The sequence below is a fragment of the Solanum dulcamara genome, chromosome 11 (genome assembly GCF_947179165.1).
Source record: "Solanum dulcamara chromosome 11, daSolDulc1.2, whole genome shotgun sequence".
In the NCBI taxonomy this organism is placed as follows: domain Eukaryota; kingdom Viridiplantae; phylum Streptophyta; class Magnoliopsida; order Solanales; family Solanaceae; genus Solanum; species Solanum dulcamara.
In genome coordinates this window covers 33,861,896-33,882,961 of record NC_077247.1, presented here as the reverse complement: position 1 = coordinate 33,882,961, position 21,066 = coordinate 33,861,896, and the positions used below count along the sequence as shown (strand labels likewise).

The window sequence follows — 21,066 nt, the reverse complement described above, 5'->3', positions numbered from 1 at the left end:
ATTTTACTTTGACACTTTAACTAGAATTAATATACCTATTAAACACCTAAAATATTCAAAACATATACCTATTAAACATAAAATGTTTAAGTGGCAAAAAACGTGTTCTTCACTTTCAATGAATGCGTGAAGATATCCAAATGGCATTTTTCTTGTTTTCATTTTTGAAAAAAGTACATTTTTTTTGCTTTATTGACACTAGTATACTTACTCTCGTGATGCGCGAATAATATTAACGTATTATTTTTAATCATTTTAAATTGTGATATCTTGACACTAGTATACATATCCGCACAATACATGCTAATTTTTTTCTACTATATACAGATTTAGAGTAAGTAATATCCTTCATTCTAATTTTGTTCATTTATTTTTTGATAAAAATAATTTGAGAGTAGTTTTGTGAAGGTGTATATAGACAAATATTATTATATCATATTTTTTTAGTGATAATATATATATTTTTATCTTAATAGTTGAAATTTTGTAAGATATTATGGTTTAACATGCTCGAACATGATATCACAATTTAAAATAATTAAAAATAGTACGTTTATTATCCGCACATCAGTACGTACACTAGTGTTAATAAAGCAAAAAAAGTGTACTTTTTTCAAAAAAGAAAATAAGAAAAATGTCATTTGGATATCTTCACGTACACATTAAAAATAAAGAACACGTTTTTGCCACATAAGCATTCAGTTTAAAGGTATATGTTTTGAATATTTTAGATATTCAATAGTTACTAATTTTAATTGAGGTGTCTAAATGAATTATGCTGATAATTTTAAGAAAACGTCGATAATTTAAGCCTTTATAAATATGTAAATTTTGTTAAAAATTATTGGAAGAGAGAAACCGCGACAAAAAGAAAGAAACTAAACTGGTACTTTATTCTTGTATGGATCTCTTGTTATAAATTGTAATGAACAATTAAAAATCAAAGTCGTATTTATTTTTTAGCCAAAAATTTAGAAAGAAAGAAAAAACAATCCGTGCATAAAGCATTTCGTAATAGTAGAATTCGGAAAGTGTCATATTTAAGGCTATGATATAGACCGTTTATCTTAATACAAATATTAGTAATTGCTTTGATAATCACTTTAGAGACCCCTTCAAATTACACTATTGTAAATTGGTTATGGAAAAAATTCTATTGAAAGTATTGTCACACTCGAATGGATCCTGCAATGCGCGATTCGAATTTAATCGAACTTCGAACACCACTGAATAAAAATCAAAAAACAAAAATTGTCAAAAGACTTTAGGCCTAAATTATGCATTTTTCCTTATCCTCACATCTTGATCTTCCAATCTCCTCCGCAAATTAATTCTTAATCAACTGATCTCTCCAGAAAGATCCTAGCTCCCTACCTTTCTCCTAATTTTCTTGACAACCTCAATCCCCCAACCCCCCCTCCCCCACTCCACCCCACCCCACCCCCCAAACCCAAAAAACAAAAACAGTTCTTTTGGTCACCACTCTCAATTTCTTCTACTATTTCTCAGCATCATAACCAATATGGCTGCTGCATTAAGTGCTTCACTCTCTCTACCATCCTCTAATTCCACTTCTCTTTCCATCAAAAACATCTTCATTTCCCCTGAAAATATCACCTATAACAAGGTAAATTTGATTTCTTTTTCCTTTTTTTCTTGGAGATCGTTACACGATTAACTTATATACACTGTCAATTAGTATAAAAGAATTTCACTAAAGATGTCGTAGAAGATTACTAAGCAAATGCACTGATCAGGGATAGTTACATTTAATTTACTTTTCTAATGACATACTTCATAGTGTAAAAAAAGAAAAACTACAGTCTGAGTGTACACAAGTTATATTTGTTTGAACAGGTTCCTTTATGCGACAGAAAAGTATCAGCTGGTGGAAAAGTGTTCCCCATTAGAGCCCAAGTCACAACAGAAGTACCTGCAAAGGTTGCGAAGGTATCGAAGAAACAGGATGAAGGTGTAGTTGTAAACAAGTTCAGGCCAAAGGATCCTTACATTGGCAGATGCCTTCTCAACACTAAGATCACTGGAGATGATGCCCCTGGAGAAACTTGGCACATGGTCTTTCCACTGAGGGTATCGCCTTAACCAAATAGATATATTTTCTCTGTTTCAATTTCTTTGTCTAGCCTTGACTTAGCATAGAGGTTAAGAAAGTAAACAAGACTTTTGAATCTCTTGTCTCAAACTGAACATGTGTAGAATGTACCAAAATGTTGTCAAAAAGGGAAAGAAGCGTTTCTTTTGAAATGAACTAAAAAGAAAAGTAGGACAAATTTGAAACAGAGAGAGTAGTTCATTTGGTTTTTGTGAATTTGACAAATGAACTTAAATAATTTTTTTACACTTCATGTAATTGTAACTTGGTAGCATAAAAATTCTTTTATACTACTAGTGTATAGAAGTTAAACTCTTTGTAAGACGATGAGTTGAGATTAATTTTGGTGTAAATGATTTATTTTGTTGGGGTTGATCAGGAGAGATCCCATACAGAGAAGGCCAATCTATTGGAGTGATTCCAGATGGTGTTGACAGTAATGGGAAGCCTCACAAGCTCAGATTGTCCTCCATTGCTAGCAGTGCCCTTGGTGACTTCGGAGACTCCAAAACCGTAAGCTATTAAACTTCCCATTCCTTCAAATTTTATCCAAAATACAACAGGCAGTGGTTGTAAACATCATTTTGTGAAAGATGTGTAGGCCTATTGCCACAAATTGTCATATAAAGAGTGGTGTTGGCCAATTGTACACATACATTATCTTTTAGAATCGGAGTCCCTCTTAGTAAAGAAGGCCCTATTTTAAAATTCACTAACATGCTTGCTCAAGGAAAGAAAAACCACAATCTACACTCGTAGGATTTTCACCAAACTCCACTAGTCTTTCAAATAGCAGTTTTAGATTACAACTCAATAATCAAGAAATTAACTCAAATTCCTAAACTCTAACGATTAACTATAATCGCAACTCAAACTCTCCAAGAAGTCAAACCCACTTCTTGTTACGAGTCTCACTTTCTACATTAGAAAATTATAACTCAATAATATTCCTAAGTAGAGTTCAAATACATGAATTAACTTTCAGAAAGAAAACCTAACTCTAGTTCTTCTTTTTTCAATGTTTTTCTCTTGAACTGCTGCTTTGCCTCTTGCTTGACAAAAAACTATTCATCAGATTTTCCAAGAAGTCATTGCAATTAATGTCGTAGCTTCCCTTTTATAGTGTGCAAACATAAACCTTATTGAGTCCTGTTATACCCCATTTTAACTCGAGGTCAAACGGTGTACAATATATTGATGATTTCTAAATTATTTAATTTTAAGGAGTCGCCACCTAATTATTTAAGGTAAATTAGGATACCTAGATAATTAATTAAATTAATGTTAAAAAATGAACTCCAATTAGTGGTCTACTTAACTTATGTGATTTTAGGTAAGTGTTCTAGTTATCCTAAAGGGAAGGGGTTAAGCATCCTTTAAGATTCATTAAAAATGATTACCGACCAAACTTAGGTTAAATAATTAAACTGGAAAAGGTTGCTTAAAAATTCCGAAAACAAAGCTGAATATTTAAGTGAAAAAAGATTTTTTAAAATAATAGACTAATGCTGTTTTATGCATAAAATAAGTGCGTGTTTAAATGGAATATTGTTTTTCACTAGTAGCTTAGCCTAAAACTATTGGTCTCTTTTATATAAGAAAAAAAAAGGTTGCCATTATAATGACATATTTTAATTAGAGGTACCCAAACCCAAACATCTATATAACGTTAGCTATCGCATTCAAGAGTGACAACATATTCAAATCATATATGCAAGTTTAACATGTAATAGTAATAATAGTAGTAAAAATAGTAGTAATAATAATAGTAATAGTAGTAGTAGTAATAATAATAATAACAACAACAATCATAATAACAATAAAAGACTAATAATAATGATAATAATAATAAGAATAGTAATAAGAATAATAATAATAACAGTGATAATAATGATAATAATAATTAATAGTAATAAAATAATAACAACAACAATAATAACGATAATAATAATAACAACAATAAAAATATAGTAATAATAATATGAGTAATAATAATAATAAATAAATAATAATAATAGTTATAAACGATGATAATAATAATAATAATAATAATAATATCAATAACAATAATGATAATAATAATAATAATAATAAGGATAATAACGGTAATAACAAATAATAATAACATATAATAATAAGAAAAATAATAATAACGATAATAATAAGAATGATAATGATAATAATAATAATAATCATAATAAAATAACAACAAACATAATAATAAGAAGAAGAAGAAGAAGAAGAAAAAGGGCAGCCCGGTGCACTTAAGCTCCCGCTATGCGCAGGGTCCGGGGAAGGGCCCGACCACAAGGGTCTGTTGTACGCAGCCTTACCTTGCATTTCTGCCAGAGGCTGTTTCCAAGGCTTGAACCCGTGACCTCCTGGTCACATGGCAGTAACTTTACCAGTTACTCCAAGGCTCCCCTTCAAGAAGAAGAAGAAGAAGAATAACGAAAATAATAATAATGATAATAATAATAATAATAATAATAATAATAACGAACATGATAATAATAATAATAATAATAAAAATAATGATAGTACTAATAATAATAATAATACCAATAATAATAATAAAAATACTAAATAATAATAATAATAATAATAAAAGGGTAATAAAAATATACTAATAATAATAATAATAACGAAAATAATAATAATAACAATAATAATAATAATAATAGTAAATAAAATATACTAATAATAATGATAATAATAACAACCAATAATAATAATAATAACAATAATAATAATAATAAGTATTAATACTAAGAGTAAAATAAACATACTACTACTTCTATTAATAATAATAATAACAACAACAATAATAATAATAATAATAATAATAATAATAACAACAACAACAACAACAACAACAACATCAAATAAAATATACTAATAATAATGATAATAATAATAACAGTAAATAAAATATACTACTACTAATAATAATAATAATAATAATAATAAAATGATAAAATAAAAAATAAAAAATAACAACAATAATGATAATAATAAATTCAACAATAATAACGATACTAACACTAATAATAATAATAATAATAATAAAAATAACAATAAAATACGGAAAATATAAGCGGGCGGAATCGACTCTGAATGAGACCATCTTGTTTTGTTTGTTATTCAAGAAGTCTGAGATATCGTCTCCGTGTGGGGGGGATGATGATTTCATCGAGTCTTAAAAACTCGAATTTCTTAGAGTCCCAAATCAAGACTCCATTTTCGCTCTCAAAGTGTTCATGCAAATAAGAAGAAAATGACGAAATTAGGGAGATAACATTTTTAGGACAATATTTTATCATAATGACAACAAAAAATAGAGGAACATGGAGTAAATATTATCTATTGCGAGGCAATGAATGGGGATGGCTTGGTCACAAATTTACCCTTCTCTTCAAGTAGAATCAAATATAGTAGAGGAAAAAATTCTAAAGTTCTTTGCTATAAAAATTCAAAATCATAGCCTAAGGATTTTTAGTCTCTCTTCCTCCCTCTTTTTCTCTCTGTCTGCCCCCTCTATTTATAGGAATATGCGGATGAAATAAGAAAAAATGGATGAATAAAATAATGCGGAATGGGCCAATATATAAAATGATGCGGAGTGAGCGAAAATTATTTATTTATTTATTTATTATTGTGGATGAATATATATATATATATGAATATATATATATATAAAGACAATGGATTTATTCATTATTTTATTATTATTATTTTTTTTTTCTTTTTTTTTCTTTTTCGGATGAATATGTTTTAAGAGGGGACAAGAAGGTATGGGCAGGGCACGCGGGTTGATTATATATATATATATATATATATATATATATATGGGGAAATGGGGAGGGGACACACATATGTTAGTTAATTATATATATATATATTTTCTGAAAAGAAAAGGGGATGGGAAGGGGCATGGGTGGGGAGTATTATATATATATATATATATATGGGGAAATGGAGAGGAAACACGCATGGGTAGTATATTATATATATATATATATATATATATATATATATATATATATATTAATTTTTAATTATTTTTATTTTTGGATGAAGAAAAATATTTTTTTATTTTATTTCTTTATTTATTATTATTATTATTTATTTATTTATTATTTTTTGAAGAGGGAATGGTATATATATTATTTGCATAATGCAGTATTAATGTTGGAATTAAAATGTTGTTAATATAATATTAGTTATGTGTTATTTAGGGGAAGAAATGAAAACGTAAAATTAACCAATTAATTTACGAAATAATTATTAGAAATAAATAAAATCTTTTTATGGGTCAATTTTGAATACTACTAAAAAGGTAATAATTATACAAACTATATACATTATCTTAAAAACAAATAAAGATGATAAAAATAACTTGAAAGTATTTCGAGTTTTATAAAATCTAATTATTTTAATTTATTTAAAATTAAAGAAAGCTAAACATCAATTAATTTACAAACTTTTTAATTTTGTCAAAGTAAAATAATTAACTTAAGTTTAAATAAATTACTTCAAATATGGGTCTATTAATTAAGCCAAATTAATTAACAAAATATTTAGTTTTAAAATAACAGATCTTTTTGAGACAGTGTGTGAATAATGATAAAAGGTAAATATATATTACTGTTCAAAAAATATTTTTTAAAATATATATATATATATATATATATATCACTTTTTTTTAATTATTATTTTTTTATTATTATTTTTATTTTAAAATAAAAAAACGTTGTGGAGGGCCAAAATTGGGTGTCAACAAGTCCTATTTAGAAAACTATTTGTCCACCTAATTCTTTTCCTTTTAGAAATCCTCATTATAAGAGTCCTTATTATATCGTTTTTCTTATTTGTTGATGTTGACTTTTTATTTCCTTTTTGTTGTAGCCCTTTTTGTTTTAATCTTTATGCCCTGCAACGTGTATGAACCTGGTTCACCTTTTTCATTATCAAAACCCAGAACATTGTTGGGTCATCAATTTCCCCCTTTTTGATGATGACAAATTAACAACTCCATTTTTATGCAACCTGTATCTGTTCTCAATCCAAATAATAACAACACACTCTTCCCCCTTTTGACATCTCAAAAAGGAAACAAGTAAGACAGCAACATGACATAGACAAACACAAGATCAAGGTCAGAAGGGACCAACAAGACTAAAATAGACCAAGGAAAACATCAAATCTACGGATATTAGCCATCCAAAAACATTCCATAACAAGGAGAAACATATGGCAATCAGTTTTTCTGAACAAGATAGTAAAGCACACATACTTCACAACATATACAATATGTTTACAAATAAGAATTAACTATTTAAGCACCCTGCACAGTCAAAGCAAAAATAAATTGAGGAACTGGGAAAGACACTAAGAGGAAGGAGGCTTGGCTGGTGAAGAAGTCAGAGCAAAAGTCGAGGGGAATGGGGAGATGAGTTGGAGCAGCCTATCCATATGAGTATTATTATCCAATTGTTGCTGAATCATCTTCTCCTTCAAGAAAGCCACCTAAGCCTGTGACCCCATCAGGTCCCTCCTTAAGGCATCATTATCCACCTTTAAACCAGCATTTTGATCCTTCACCAGATTGAGTTCAGCCATTAGCTGGGCAACTAGACCTACAACCAGAGGAGTAGGTGCGCAAGTCTGATGCACTGCAAGCAGGCAATCACACTCAGCCATAGTATTTTGATCAATCATATCCTTTTTAGTTACCATTCTCCCTTTTTACAAAGGCACACCAAACGCAGCGAAGACCAAGGTAAGAAGATTTCCAAATGTCAACTGATGAGGACCAGGTTTAGGGTCAGACACCCTTTCCATATGGCGAATAATCAGAACAAGCCAGTTGACTCTTGATCAAGGGCATGGTCAACGCCCATATCTCAAAAAATAGCTTCATGCTTGCGTTCACCTCTTGGAACCACACCCTTGTGAACAACTTCATAAAGCAACTTATGGAAAGGCTGTATTTCCCCCTTAAGTACCTTCTTGGGGCGATTTGTAACACACCCCTGTGTGAATTTGGCAGTAAACAGACAATCTTCATCTCTTTTTCAAACATATTTAGACAGGCCAGTGGTGGAAACCTTCAGAATTTCACCTAAGCTAATGTGATCAAACACAAGCTCCACTATTTTTACTATAGAAGTAACAATATTGCCCTCAAGGACAGTGAGATTTCTGTAAAATTCAACCACCTTAATTTCGTGGATCACTAGGGTAGTATCCACAAATAGGTGTGCCCAACCCTGAATAGTCAATTTGTGGAGCAATCTCTGAACAAAGGGAAACTCCCTAACCTCTACGTCGATAACCCTCCCATGTAGAAAAGCCTTTGAGGTAAAATACAAACCCTTCCTTATAGCCAAGAATTTAGCAAGATTTTTATTTATCTTAGTGGGGGTGGGGCAGTGTCAGAGAGTACAGAATCATTGGCATCGTTAGTACTAGATACAAGATGAACTGGTGAGGAGGGGGGTTCAAGTGGAGACTTACCCTTAGTCTGAGCCCTCTTTTGACTAGATTAGACAGCCTGTGATTTTGCCGCCATCCTTTTACAACTCGTGAATGGTACGTGGGCCAACTTGCTTGACTACAATATGCTTTCTGGGTCGTTTAGAGGGATTTCGGCGAAGATGGGGAATGGGAATGTCAGCACTGGATACCAAGGGTTCTTGGGTGAAGGACGGAGATGAATAAAGGGCGTTAGGGCTTGGAGACATAGGGGAAGGACAACGGTAGGGTTTGGTGACAAGTAGGGAAATAGGGATAGTTGGAGAGGGTGAGGACAGAGGAGAAGATAAGAGGGTAAAGGACAGAATTGAGGAGAATGGAGGAGGTATAATGATGGTCGGGGAGTCTGATAGGGTAAAGGGTGCCGCCAGCGAGTTTGATGAGGAGATCCTTGGAGAGACACAACCCTAGATGGGGGCGATGATATGGGTATGTCAAGGAAGGATTTCGCTGGGCTTACCTCCATTGGAGAAGAAGGTGTTGTAGGTGAGGCGAGGGGAGATTCCCCATGAGATACTGCCACCGGAGAAGTAGGGAGCAGAGGGGGAGAGGACGGAGTCCTATGCTTAGGAGAAAAGGAACGTTCCCTCTGCGATGATGCAGTGTCATCATCATCGGAGTAAGAAACAAGAAGATTCATACTGGGATTAGATATAGTGAGTGAAAAATATTGGAGATGAAGATGAAGAGATGAAGAAGGGCATGGGGTGTGCAGTAGAAATGACGGTTGAGGTGATTGGAGTGATAGAAGTGATTTAGGGGGCTGACAACGGATGTGATAGGGGTATGATGGTTTGAGTTCCAAAAAAAATTAAATAGGAAAGATAAAAACACAGGCGTTATCCCATCAAAAGAAAAACAAATTGATGAAGAATATAAGGAACCAGGTTCCTCAGTTTTTTTTAGTTTTTTGAGTAAATTAACCTCTGAGGGTACTAGTCATAGCATTATTCTCATAAATGCATATTGTGAGTATGAGTGCTAACCTGTATTTATGCTGACATCCTGGTACTGACATGTTTTCAACCATGTAACTAGCCTATGCTTGTGGAGACTAAGGGTAATATCAGCAGATTCAAGTATTCTTAGTACTATTCAATCTTAAATGGATACCTGTTACAGTACAACATGTGATTTTAGTGAAAGTCTGTGACAATGAAGAAACGATCTTTACATTTATATTTTAAGATAAAGAGAGAATGTGAAGGAACTCTTATTGGTAGATTAGGCCCAATGCCAAACGGTTTTTCTTGAATCGATCTCGTCCTAGCGACTTGGTGAAGATATCAGCAACCTGTTCCTCAGTTTTGCAGAAAGTCATAGTAATGTTCCCTTTTTCAACATTATCCCAAAGAAAATGATGGCGCACATCAATGTGTTTAGTTCTCTTATGATGAACCGGGTTCTTCGCCATGTTAACTGCACTTGTCAAATTTCTTCGGTAGTTCTTTGATGTACTTTTGTTGATGAATCAGTGTTCCTGATGATGACTGATGGATTTGGAGTCCAAGAAAGTAGTTCAATTCTCCCATCATGCTCATTTCAAATTTACTACTCATAAGTTTTGCAAATTCGACTCCCATACGTGCACCTGTTCCTCCAAAAATGATGTCGTCAACATATACTTGCACAATTAAGACATGAGGTCTCTTTTTCTTGAGAAACAATGTATTATCGATCTTGCCTCTTCTATATCCATGTGTAAGAAGAAATGTGGACAGTCTATTATACCATGCACGTGGTGCCTGCTTTAGACCACAAAGTGTTTTATCCAGTTTGTATACGTGGTTAGGATATTCATGGTTTTCGAAACTTGATGGCTGACAAACATACACTTCCTCTTGTAGATATCCATTCAAGAAGGCACTCTTCACATCCATCTGATATAATTTGAACTCCATGTGTGCTGCAAACGCAATCAGTATTTAGATAGCCTCCATTCGGGCTACTGGAGCGAATGTCTCATCATAGTCAATCCCTTCTTCTTGATTGTATCCCTGAACCACAAGCCTTGCCTTGTTTCTTGTGATAGTTCCTGGATCATTGAGCTTGTTCCTGAATACCCATCTTGTTCCTATCATTGTTCGATCTTGAGGTTTAGGAACCAGGTTCCATACCTTACTTCGTTCAAACTGATTTAACTCTTCCTGCATGGAAATGATCCAATCCGTATCTAGGAGTGCTTCTTTAATGTTCTTAGGTTCTATGACTGATAGATATGCTGAGAAGGCACACAAGTTCATAGTTTGGATCTGGTTTGAATTCCTGAGTCAAGAGGAGTGATCAGGTTCTGTAAGGGATGTGAGTTTTTGTGTTACCAGTTGTTTGTCTGAATGCTTTGTCCAGAGACTGAAGGAGGAGGACCAGGTTCAGTAGAGACACCATTCATAGCTGGAAAAGTATCTTCTGTTGGCTCATTTGGTTCATAGTTTTGGTCTGGAGCTCCGCCATTATTATTTGAAGATTCAGTGTCTTCATAGTCAGCATCATCAATATCTCCTTGTAGAAGGTTAGTCATATCCATCTCATCATGGTTGTCCTTCACATCTTTCTCGACCAAGTGATTAGCTTTGTCAAATATAACATGTGCACTTTCTTCAATACGATTAGTTCTTTTATTGAGAACTTTATAGGCTTTGCTTTGAGGTATACTCGAGAAAAATTTCCTCATCACTTTTGGCATCGAATTTTTCTAGAGCATCCTTGCCATTGTTGTTTACATAACATACACCGCCAAAGGCCCTGAGATGCGCTAAGTTTGGTTTTCTTCCTTTTAGTAATTCATAGGGCATTTTATTGAGTATAGACCTAATCATACATCTATTAATCAAGTAACATGCAGTGTTTACATCTTCTGCCCAGTATCCCTTAGGAAGATCACTGGCAATCAACATAGTTCTTGTCATGTCTTCCAAGAATCTATTTTTCATTTTTACTACACCATTTTGTTATGGTGTTCGTGGTGTAGAGAAATTGTGATCTATCCTATTTTCTGCACAGAATTCGAGAAACTTAGAGTTTTTGAACTGTTCCATGATTAGATCTGATGCTCATTAATTACATTTTAATTTCTTTTGAACCAGTTTCACAAAAATTTCAAATACATCATATGCCTCATCTTTTGAACTTAAAAATAGAGTCCATGTAAATCTAGTGTAATCATCAACGATAACAAACACATACCTCTTACCTCCACGACTTTGAACTCTCATTGGTCCACATAAGTCCATGTGCAATAGTTCAGAGGTTTCGTTGTACTTACCATACCTTTTGGTTTAAATGACGATCTCACATGTTTTTCTTGTGCACACACTTCACATACTTGATTTTCATTGAATCGTCCCATTGAAAATCCTCGTACTAGTTCTTTTGAGATCAATTTGTTTATTATTGAGAAGCTTGCATGCCCAGTCTTTTGTTCCATAAGAATGAATTATCATCAACTGCACTTAAGATTTTTAACATAGGTGTCTCTGGACCCATAATGTCAATTTTGTAGATATTTTTGTGCCTTTTTCCTATAAGAACCAATTTCTTTGATTTTATACCAGTTACTCTACACGCAGTAGATGTAAAGAGTACATCATTCCCTCTGTTGCACATTTGTGACACGCTGAGAAGATTATGTTTTAATCCTTGACATAGTACACATTATCTATCGCTTGAGAATGAAAGGGTCTAATTTTGCCAATTCCCATAATTTCGCATTTCTTTCCATTTCCAAAAGCTACGCTTCCGCCATGGAAGCCATTGAGTAAGAGGAAGTTAACTTTGTTTCCTATCATGTGTCTTGAACAAGAGCTATCCAAGTACCACTACTTATGTCTTCCTTTTTCTTATTCTTGCATAATCAATCAGAGATTAATTTTGGGCACCCAAATCCACTTGGATCCTTTTTTATGAGTGGAAGGATGAATTAGGTTTTTCTTAGTCCATTTGGGTAGGTACTTATGTTTGTGAACCAGTTCCCTAATTCCTGTTCTATAAGATATTTTTCTCACATAGATTAGATTGTTTTTAATAGCTATATTTCTCTTTTTACATAAGTGCGTTTGATGACTATTTTGTCCACAGTGAGTACATGGCATATCATAACAATTTTTACCAAATTTTATAGAATTATTCTTGAAATCTATTCTATGTTTAGTTGAGGATTGACTTGTTTGAATATCATCAAACATTGTAGATGAATTAATCCATCTCCTATTGATCTCCAATTCCCTTTTAGTTTTTTCGAGTTCTTCAACCAGTGCCTCATTTTTTTAGTTAAAAACTGTAATTCGTTGTTTAACCTTTTTATAGTTTCATCTAGAGCAAAGTGTACATTGGTTTGTACTTTTTTTCTTTTCCTAGAGGAGTTCATTCCATTAATTTTTTCTTGAAGATTGTTGTTTAAGGCTTCTAAAGTCTCATTATCTATTCTCAAGGCTGAATATTCATCCAACATCTGTTCTTTTATAGCACATGTTGCATGATATACATCGATGAGTACACCAGATAGAGATTCTAGTTTCCTTTTGGAATAAAGATGAAGATTTTCTTTGATTTGATGAAAGCTTACCTTGGACTACTTGTTGTCCTCTTCATCTTTTATCTGTCCCAGTCATCAGAGCTAGGATTGTGTCTTTTGACTGATAATGGTTCTCTTCATCTTCTGACTCTGCAATTGCCATTAATGCTAGGAAGCCGTACTCTCTTTCTCCTTTTATTATCAGTAATGACTGATTTTTAGCTTCAATCCTTTTAGACTCTTCTTAGAAGAATTTCCCATTGCTGCAAAAGCTTTCTTCAGAGTCATGTTAGCCTCTTGATTGGTCAATCTTCGATTTGTAGGAATGTATTGATCACTCCTGACTTCTTTGGTTCTTTTAGGATTATTCTTTTTGTACTCCATGGCCCATAGTGGGAAGAATTTGATGAAGTGATCTGAACTTCCGCACTTGTGACATAGTTGCTCTCTCAAGTCTTTATTAGTGGTTCTTTGATATTGTCTTCTCTGACTTATTTGCCTTTTTCTCAGCATTCTTTGAAACCTTTTTGTCATTAATGCTATATACTCTTCTTCAAAATCATCTTTCTTAGTGTCTTTGAGAACTAGGTTCTTCTCTTTCCTTTTGCCTCCAATTTCTTTCTCTTGATTCTTCTTAGTTTCATAGGTCAGCAGACTTCCAATGAGTTCGTCCATCATCATAGTGTCGAGATCATGTGTCTTAGTAATTACTTTTACTTTGCTTTCCCATGATTCAGAAAGAATACTTAGGAGTTTTCTGATAGCTTTTTCGATTGGAATTACTTCTCCCAGAGAGTAGATTTCATTGATTATGGCAGTAAACCTAGTATTCATGTCTTGAATTGTTTCTCCATCCATCATTCTGAATAATTCATACTGTCGATTCAGATTATCGATCTTGGATTTCTTGACTTGATTTGTTCCCTCGTGGGCAATTTGCAAGGTATCCCATATTGCCTTTGCATCCTGACAGACAGATATTCTATTGGATTCATCTAGACCTATTCCACAAATTAAAATCTTCTTAGCCCTTTGTCACGCCCCGAGAGGGTACCCTAGGCGTGGCCGGCACTCAGAAACCATTTCTGGCTTCTGAGAGAATCACTTGGTCTCATTTCTTATTTATTCATCAGCGGAAGACTTAAGAATACTAATGTGGGCTTGTCATAATCAAAGGAAAAATAGATAATTATTAGAAGAAGTAGTTTCTAAGGAGAACTACTCCGATTACATCATCAGACTCTGTCTATGAAGCCTCTAATACTTTTAGATGGTGCCAATGACATGTCCATGGCTACCTCAAAAAAAACATCACACTCAACAATAATAAAAGGATAAGGAGTTCCTTCGAATACAAGAAGGACTCACCAAATAGCCGAAAAGAAATGATCTTCAACGATGCGCCTGTTGAGGATCTCTAACACCTGTATCTGCATCATAAAATGATGCAAGTCGAATGACGTCAGTACGTGGAATGTACGAGTATGTAAAATGGCAGGAAGGTAAGGACAGATATCAAGATACTCCTCTCAATAAAACTCAGCTCAGAACTCAACATCATCTCAACATGAATATGTAATGCAAGTTTAAAATATAATAATAATAATAATAGTAATAAGCAATGCTTACTCAGTTGGGAGTTTCTCTAACCGACAACCATCACTTATGAGCTAGCGATGATACAACGAAGCGATGTCGTTGCCACATCCATCCAATACCTTGCCAGGGTAAAGGACATCACCATCTTGGATCCACTCATCAAAGTCCTCTTTTTAGGACTTAAGAGGCATAGCCTCCATCCTACGCTGGCTACGTAGTTCTGGGGTTTGAGTCAATTAAACTCTTACCCAACTCGGTGCTCAATACTACTCCCAAAATATGTGCTCATATTAAACTCATCATCTAGTCTCATTGGACTTTAATTTAAATCATCAAACTCATCTCATTTCATGTTCATCAATCATTATACTTCCAAAAACATCATTTACATCTCATCAAAACATCTTGCTCAAAATATCATTTGCTCAAATTCATTCAAACTCAACTCTTTTGCTCTTTCAAAACTCAATAAAATACATATATAGTATTAATTCATATAACTTTCTTTTTATCAATGAAAATAATAAAAAGCCAACATCTTTACTCAAAATATGTGTAAAAATATTCATGAACATCAAATCAATTAGGATTCATGGGAAAGTAGCCATGAATAATAATTCCAATAATATGAGAGATAACAATAATAATAATATTAATACATAAATATATCAAACTCAATAGAAGAAGAATTATTTCATTTAGAATTCAAGATTTGGATAAAACTCAACTATAACTCAATTATAATAAATTTAAATATTGGGCGCATGGACGAACTCAATCTGATGCTATGCAAGCCTTACATACCTTAAATCCAAAGGTTTACTCTGAATTGGAACACTCTTGGACCCCTAGCCTTTTCTTCTCGCCGGAGCGTTTTGTGTACTACCCGGAGTATAAGAATAACCGGAGTAGTATTTTTATACTACTAAAACTAAAACTATATTTGAGAAGAAGTATATAGAGAGAAGAAATGCTTAAGAAAGCTTGATGAATAAAATGAGGAAATAAGGTGGGTATTTATAGGTGGGAAAGAGGGACCTAACAATAAATAAAATAATTATAAAGAAAAATCTGAAAATTTAATGGAATATATTGATGTCATGGATGATGTTAAATGGAGGACAATTTATGTCATTAATGATGTCAAATGTATCTAGATGTTTCCATGGTAGATAAGATGAGTTCTTTTTAACAGAATACTCTTTTTTGAAGCTGCGTTTGAATAAGATAAATTCCTTATTAGGATTTGGTGTCTCATAAAAATTGTAGATATGGAAGTCTAGTTTCATATCGTTCAAGAATCAACCAATTTGGAGCAACTTACAGTGAGATATGAATTTTCTTCTATAAACACTCAATTCCGTCACAGTACTATATCTTGCAAAGATTAATTTATTTGACCTACTCATACTCCGAATCTTAAGATATGTTCTTCATGAAAGTTGTAGGTAAGGATGTTTTGGTTACCCAAAAATTTGAATCACCTAATTTGGACCAACTTATGAAAAGTTATGCCCAAAATACAGAAGCTGTATTATTTTCATCGAGAATTGAAATACCGACATACAACATTTTTAGGGGTTGTTACACCCTTGCGTTATTTTGAATTGCCAATTTGTCTTTCGTATTCCACTCCTTCCTATATTTTGGTACCTATGTTGTCCCATTTGTTCCAGTCTTCATAGGAATAGTAGGTCTGTCAAGGATAACATTCCAAAGGTCTGGACTATCTCCTATCAGATGATCTATCATCCTATTTTTCCACCATCCATAGTGTTTTCCATTGAATAGTGGTGGCCTTGTCTGTGATTGTCCTTCTTGTGTTGTGGGTGGTGCAGCCATTGATTCTTTTCAAGATTTGAATTTTTGAGTGAAAAGACTTGCTCTGATACCAATTGAAGAAACTTATATCACCTAACAAATTCAAGAACCAGGTTCTTGAACTAGTAACACTAAAGTGAACAGTAAATACATGACACAAAATTTATTGTGGAAAATTTTCTTGCTCAAGGAAAGAAAAACCACAACCTAAACTCGTAGGATTTTCACCAAACTTCACCAATCTTTCAAATAGTAATTTTAAATTACAACTCAATAATCAAGAAATTAACTCAAATCCCTAAACTCTAACGATTAACTATAATCGCAACTCAAATTCTTCAAGAAGTCAAACCCACTTCTTGTTACAAGTCTCACTTTCTACCTTAGAAAATTATAACTCAATAATATTCCTAAGTAGAGTTCAAACACATGAATTAACTTTCAGAAAAAAAAACCTAACTCTAGTTCTTCTTTCTTCAATATTTTCTCTTGAACTGCTGCTTTGCCTCTTGCTTGACAGAAAACTGTCGATCAGATTTTCCAAGAAGCCACTGCAATTAATGTCGTGGCTTCCCTTTTATAGTGTGCAAACATAAACCTTATTGAGTCCTATTTGGAAAACTATTTGTCCACCTAATTCTTTTCCTTTTAGGAGTCCTCATTATAAGAGTCTTTATTATATCACTTTCTTTGTTTGTTGCTATTGACTTTTTATTTTCTTTTTGTTGTAGCCCTTTTTGTTTTAATCTTTATGTCCTGCAACGTGTATGAACCTGGTTCACTTTTGTCATTATCAAAACTCAGAACATTGTTGGGTCATCAATAGGTTAGTTAGCTAGTTATTATCCTTGTTCTAGTATTTGATTTAACTAGAGGTTTCATACAGGTATCTCTGTGTGTCAAAAGGCTCATCTACACCAATGACAAAGGGGAAATAGTTAAAGGAGTCTGCTTGAACTTCTTATGTAAGAATCAAGGACCCCTAAACCTTCAAACAATGTTAGCAATTATCATGTACTTGGCATGATTTTCCAGCATATATAAAGCGAGCTGAACTAAAGATTTCTTAATGAATATATGCTTAGAGCCCTGCACCTACTTGGAATGTTAATATTTCAGGTGACTTGAAACGTGGAGCTGAAGTTAAGATTACTGGACCTGTTGGAAAAGAAATGCTCATGCCAAAGGATCCCAACGCTACAGTTATAATGGTCTGTGCTAGCTCTTTTTTTGTCACTATTAAGCACTTTTGTGTTCTCCCCATTAACATGACTAAACATAGTTGTTAATTATTAGACTTTGATCTTTTCATCTTGCAGCTTGCCACTAGAACTGGAATTGCTCCTTTTCGTGCATTCTTGTGGAAAATGTTCTTTGAGAAGCATGACGATTACAAGGTAATCAGAGAAATCACTAGTTTTCATACTCAGTTTCATCATCATCTTACATTTCCTCATTATTTTCTCGAATGGCCATTTTTGTTTTATGTAGTTCAATGGTTTAGCATGGCTTTTCTTGGGTGTACCAACAAGCAGCTCAATTCTTTACAAGGAGGTAATTTTAGTCTTCAATACTTGTTGGATAAAAAATTTATTACTATATTTTATAACTTGGGAGCTTGTTGCAGGAATTTGAGAAAATGAAAGAAAAGGCAGCGGAGAACTTCAGACTGGACTTTGCTGTGAGTAGGGAGCAGACTAATGAGAAAGGTGAAAAAATGTATATCCAAACCAGAATGGCTGAATATACTGAAGAACTATGGACTTTACTCAAGAAAGACAACATATTTGTGTACATGTGTGGACTGAAGGGCATGGAGCAGGAAATTGATGACATTATGACTTCACTTGCTGAAAGAGATGGTAACATAAGTTCAAATATCTCATTACTTCATACATACATATATTAAAGAATTCGAGTTTTGTGCACTGTAAATAAGCAGCAACTCTTCATAGTATGTCTAATTGGTAAACTATAAGCTAGAGTAATAACTACCTAATACAGTCAAGCCGTCAATATATATAACTTAAATTCAATATAAATGTCATGATCCACTAGAAATATTAGTCAAAGCCTAACATTTTTGCCTATGTTTTTGAAGGTATAAACTGGGCAGATTACAAAAAGAAGTTGAAGAAGGTAGAGCAATGGAACGTGGAAGTCTACTAAAACTTTTGGTTTCTTTGTACAAATTAAATATGAGTAAAGTGTTAGTTTCTCTGCTCTGCATTCATGTAAATATGTAGGTTTGTAAATCTTATTTATTTTTAAATTATTATTTTTTAACGAAAAAATTCATATTTATTTCTTGTTGTGACGGTGTTCTGGGAATAAATGCCCCTTTAGAAGTTGGGTTTTAAAGGGGTATGGATGATAACATACTTCTGTATGAACCTCCATAAATATGAAATGTTTGTCCATTTGAACATACTTATATAGAGGACCATAGCAGAAATCAATTATAAAGTTGAATGGAAATGTACACCCTATGATGCTTTATGCTATACACTTTGTTTGGATGGTTGTTATGTATTGTTTCATAATTTATCGTATTGTATTGTGTTGTATTATTTTAAGGAATACAACATTTGGATAGAATGTATCGTTTTCCGTTGTTACATAGTGTCACACATCAACAATTTTTGAATGATAAAGTTACAAGAAAAGTAAATATGAAGTAGAGCTAGGGTAAAAAATAAAATAGGATTATTAAATAATAAATAAAGATAAAATAAAAAAATATATTAAAAAAACCTAATGAAAAGAAAATATTAAGTTACATGGTTCTTGCAACTGTTTTCACTAGGGGTGTGCATCGGTCGGTTCGATTCGGTTTTATATATTATCGGTTCGGTTTATTGGTTTTCGGTTTTTAAATATGCTAAACCAATAAGAACCCAATAAGATATTTTTTATCTGTTTTTTATTTATCGATTTTTGATTGTTAACGGTTCGGTTTTCGATTTACCCAATAAGAAAATGATCATAAAATAAATACATGACTTCTCACTTCTCTAACAATTTGGCGCAATGCTACATATATGATGTTAATCAAATTACAAATGTTTACAAACTTGCAAAAACTACAATTAGAAACTAAAACAAAAATTAAAGTAGTCCAACAACACAACTTGAACAGTCGCCAGATTCACCAAATATTCAGCAAAATTCTGACCAAGTTCCTAACCAAGATAATCAGAAAGCTTGAAAGAAAAAGACAATCACTAGTTTAATTGACTATTACCGTAGCATTTACATTTAATGAAAGAATGCTTTTGAAAATTAGATTGAACTCACTTTCTTACGTTTCCAATATTTGTTTATTTATTCTCAAATTTAATGTACAGATAAGAAATTGTAAAAATGATGAACTTATCAATTTGGACAGATATGAATACATGACACCCACCCCAAATGAATACTGTAAGATGACGATTAAATCAATACGAAGTGAACAAAATATAATAAGTTTCATCTGTCATGAATCATTCTATTTCTATTAATCTATTAAACTATTATCGTATCTGCTCAATACTACTACATGCCACAAACTCTCCTAGGAAACATAGACCAACAACCTGAGGTAAGACAATAGTGGCTCATTCAACACCTTAAAGAACAATAGAGAGATACATTTATTCCTCCCCAAAATACATGGCAACAACAAGCAGCGAATAAGTAGTAAAGTCTAAGGCGGTAAACTATAAAGTACTAAAGTAGTGATATATGTTAGATTAATTATTAATTATTAATATTTAATATTTATGAATGGTTTTTATTGGGTTATCGGTTTATCCAATAACCCAATAAGAAAAATCAAAATCGAACCGTTAATCCGATAATTTTTTTTATAAACCCATTAAAATTCGTTAACCCAATAATTCATTAGCAATAACCCAATAATATTTTTTCGGTTCGATTTATCGGTCGGTTAAGTTTTTTCACATCCCTAGTTTTCACTGCTGATTAACGAATGAAATTGGTAGTTAAAAAAAATCAAATCAAATCAAATATAATACATATCCATGATTCGGTTCAGATTTTCTATTTTAAAGAAATTTAATGATATTTTTATCTCTTATTTTGTTTTTTCCTACTAGTAGGAAAGACTTTTCCATCATTTTTCAACTTATAGTCTCTTATTTTATGAAAGCAATAATTTTTTTGGATTATGGAGAAGATGAATAAAATTTCTAAAAAATACATTTTTTAAAGGTAGATCCCCTATTTTTATTTTTATTTTTGAATAAATGAGTTTGGATTTATGGATTCTTTTAAGAACTGGACTTAAGGTGTAAAGATATAAGATAAAGAAAATTTTGATAAAAAAGTAATTAAATTTTTTAAAATTATTAAGAGTTAAATTTCAAAAACACATCTAAACTATCATTTTTTTTAAAAAAAATTCATACCTAAACTATTGAGATTGTGAGAATCACATCTAAACAATCAATCATTAGTTTGAGAAGTACACCTTTATGTTGAT

At 32.4% G+C, this 21,066-nt stretch overlaps 1 pseudogene; it reads left to right on the top strand.

Moving 5' to 3' along the window:
• Positions 1-1,458: 1,458 nt before the first annotated feature.
• LOC129873795 (ferredoxin--NADP reductase, leaf-type isozyme, chloroplastic-like) lies at positions 1,459-18,884 on the top strand (annotated as a pseudogene).
• The last annotated feature ends 2,182 nt before the right edge of the window (positions 18,885-21,066 follow it).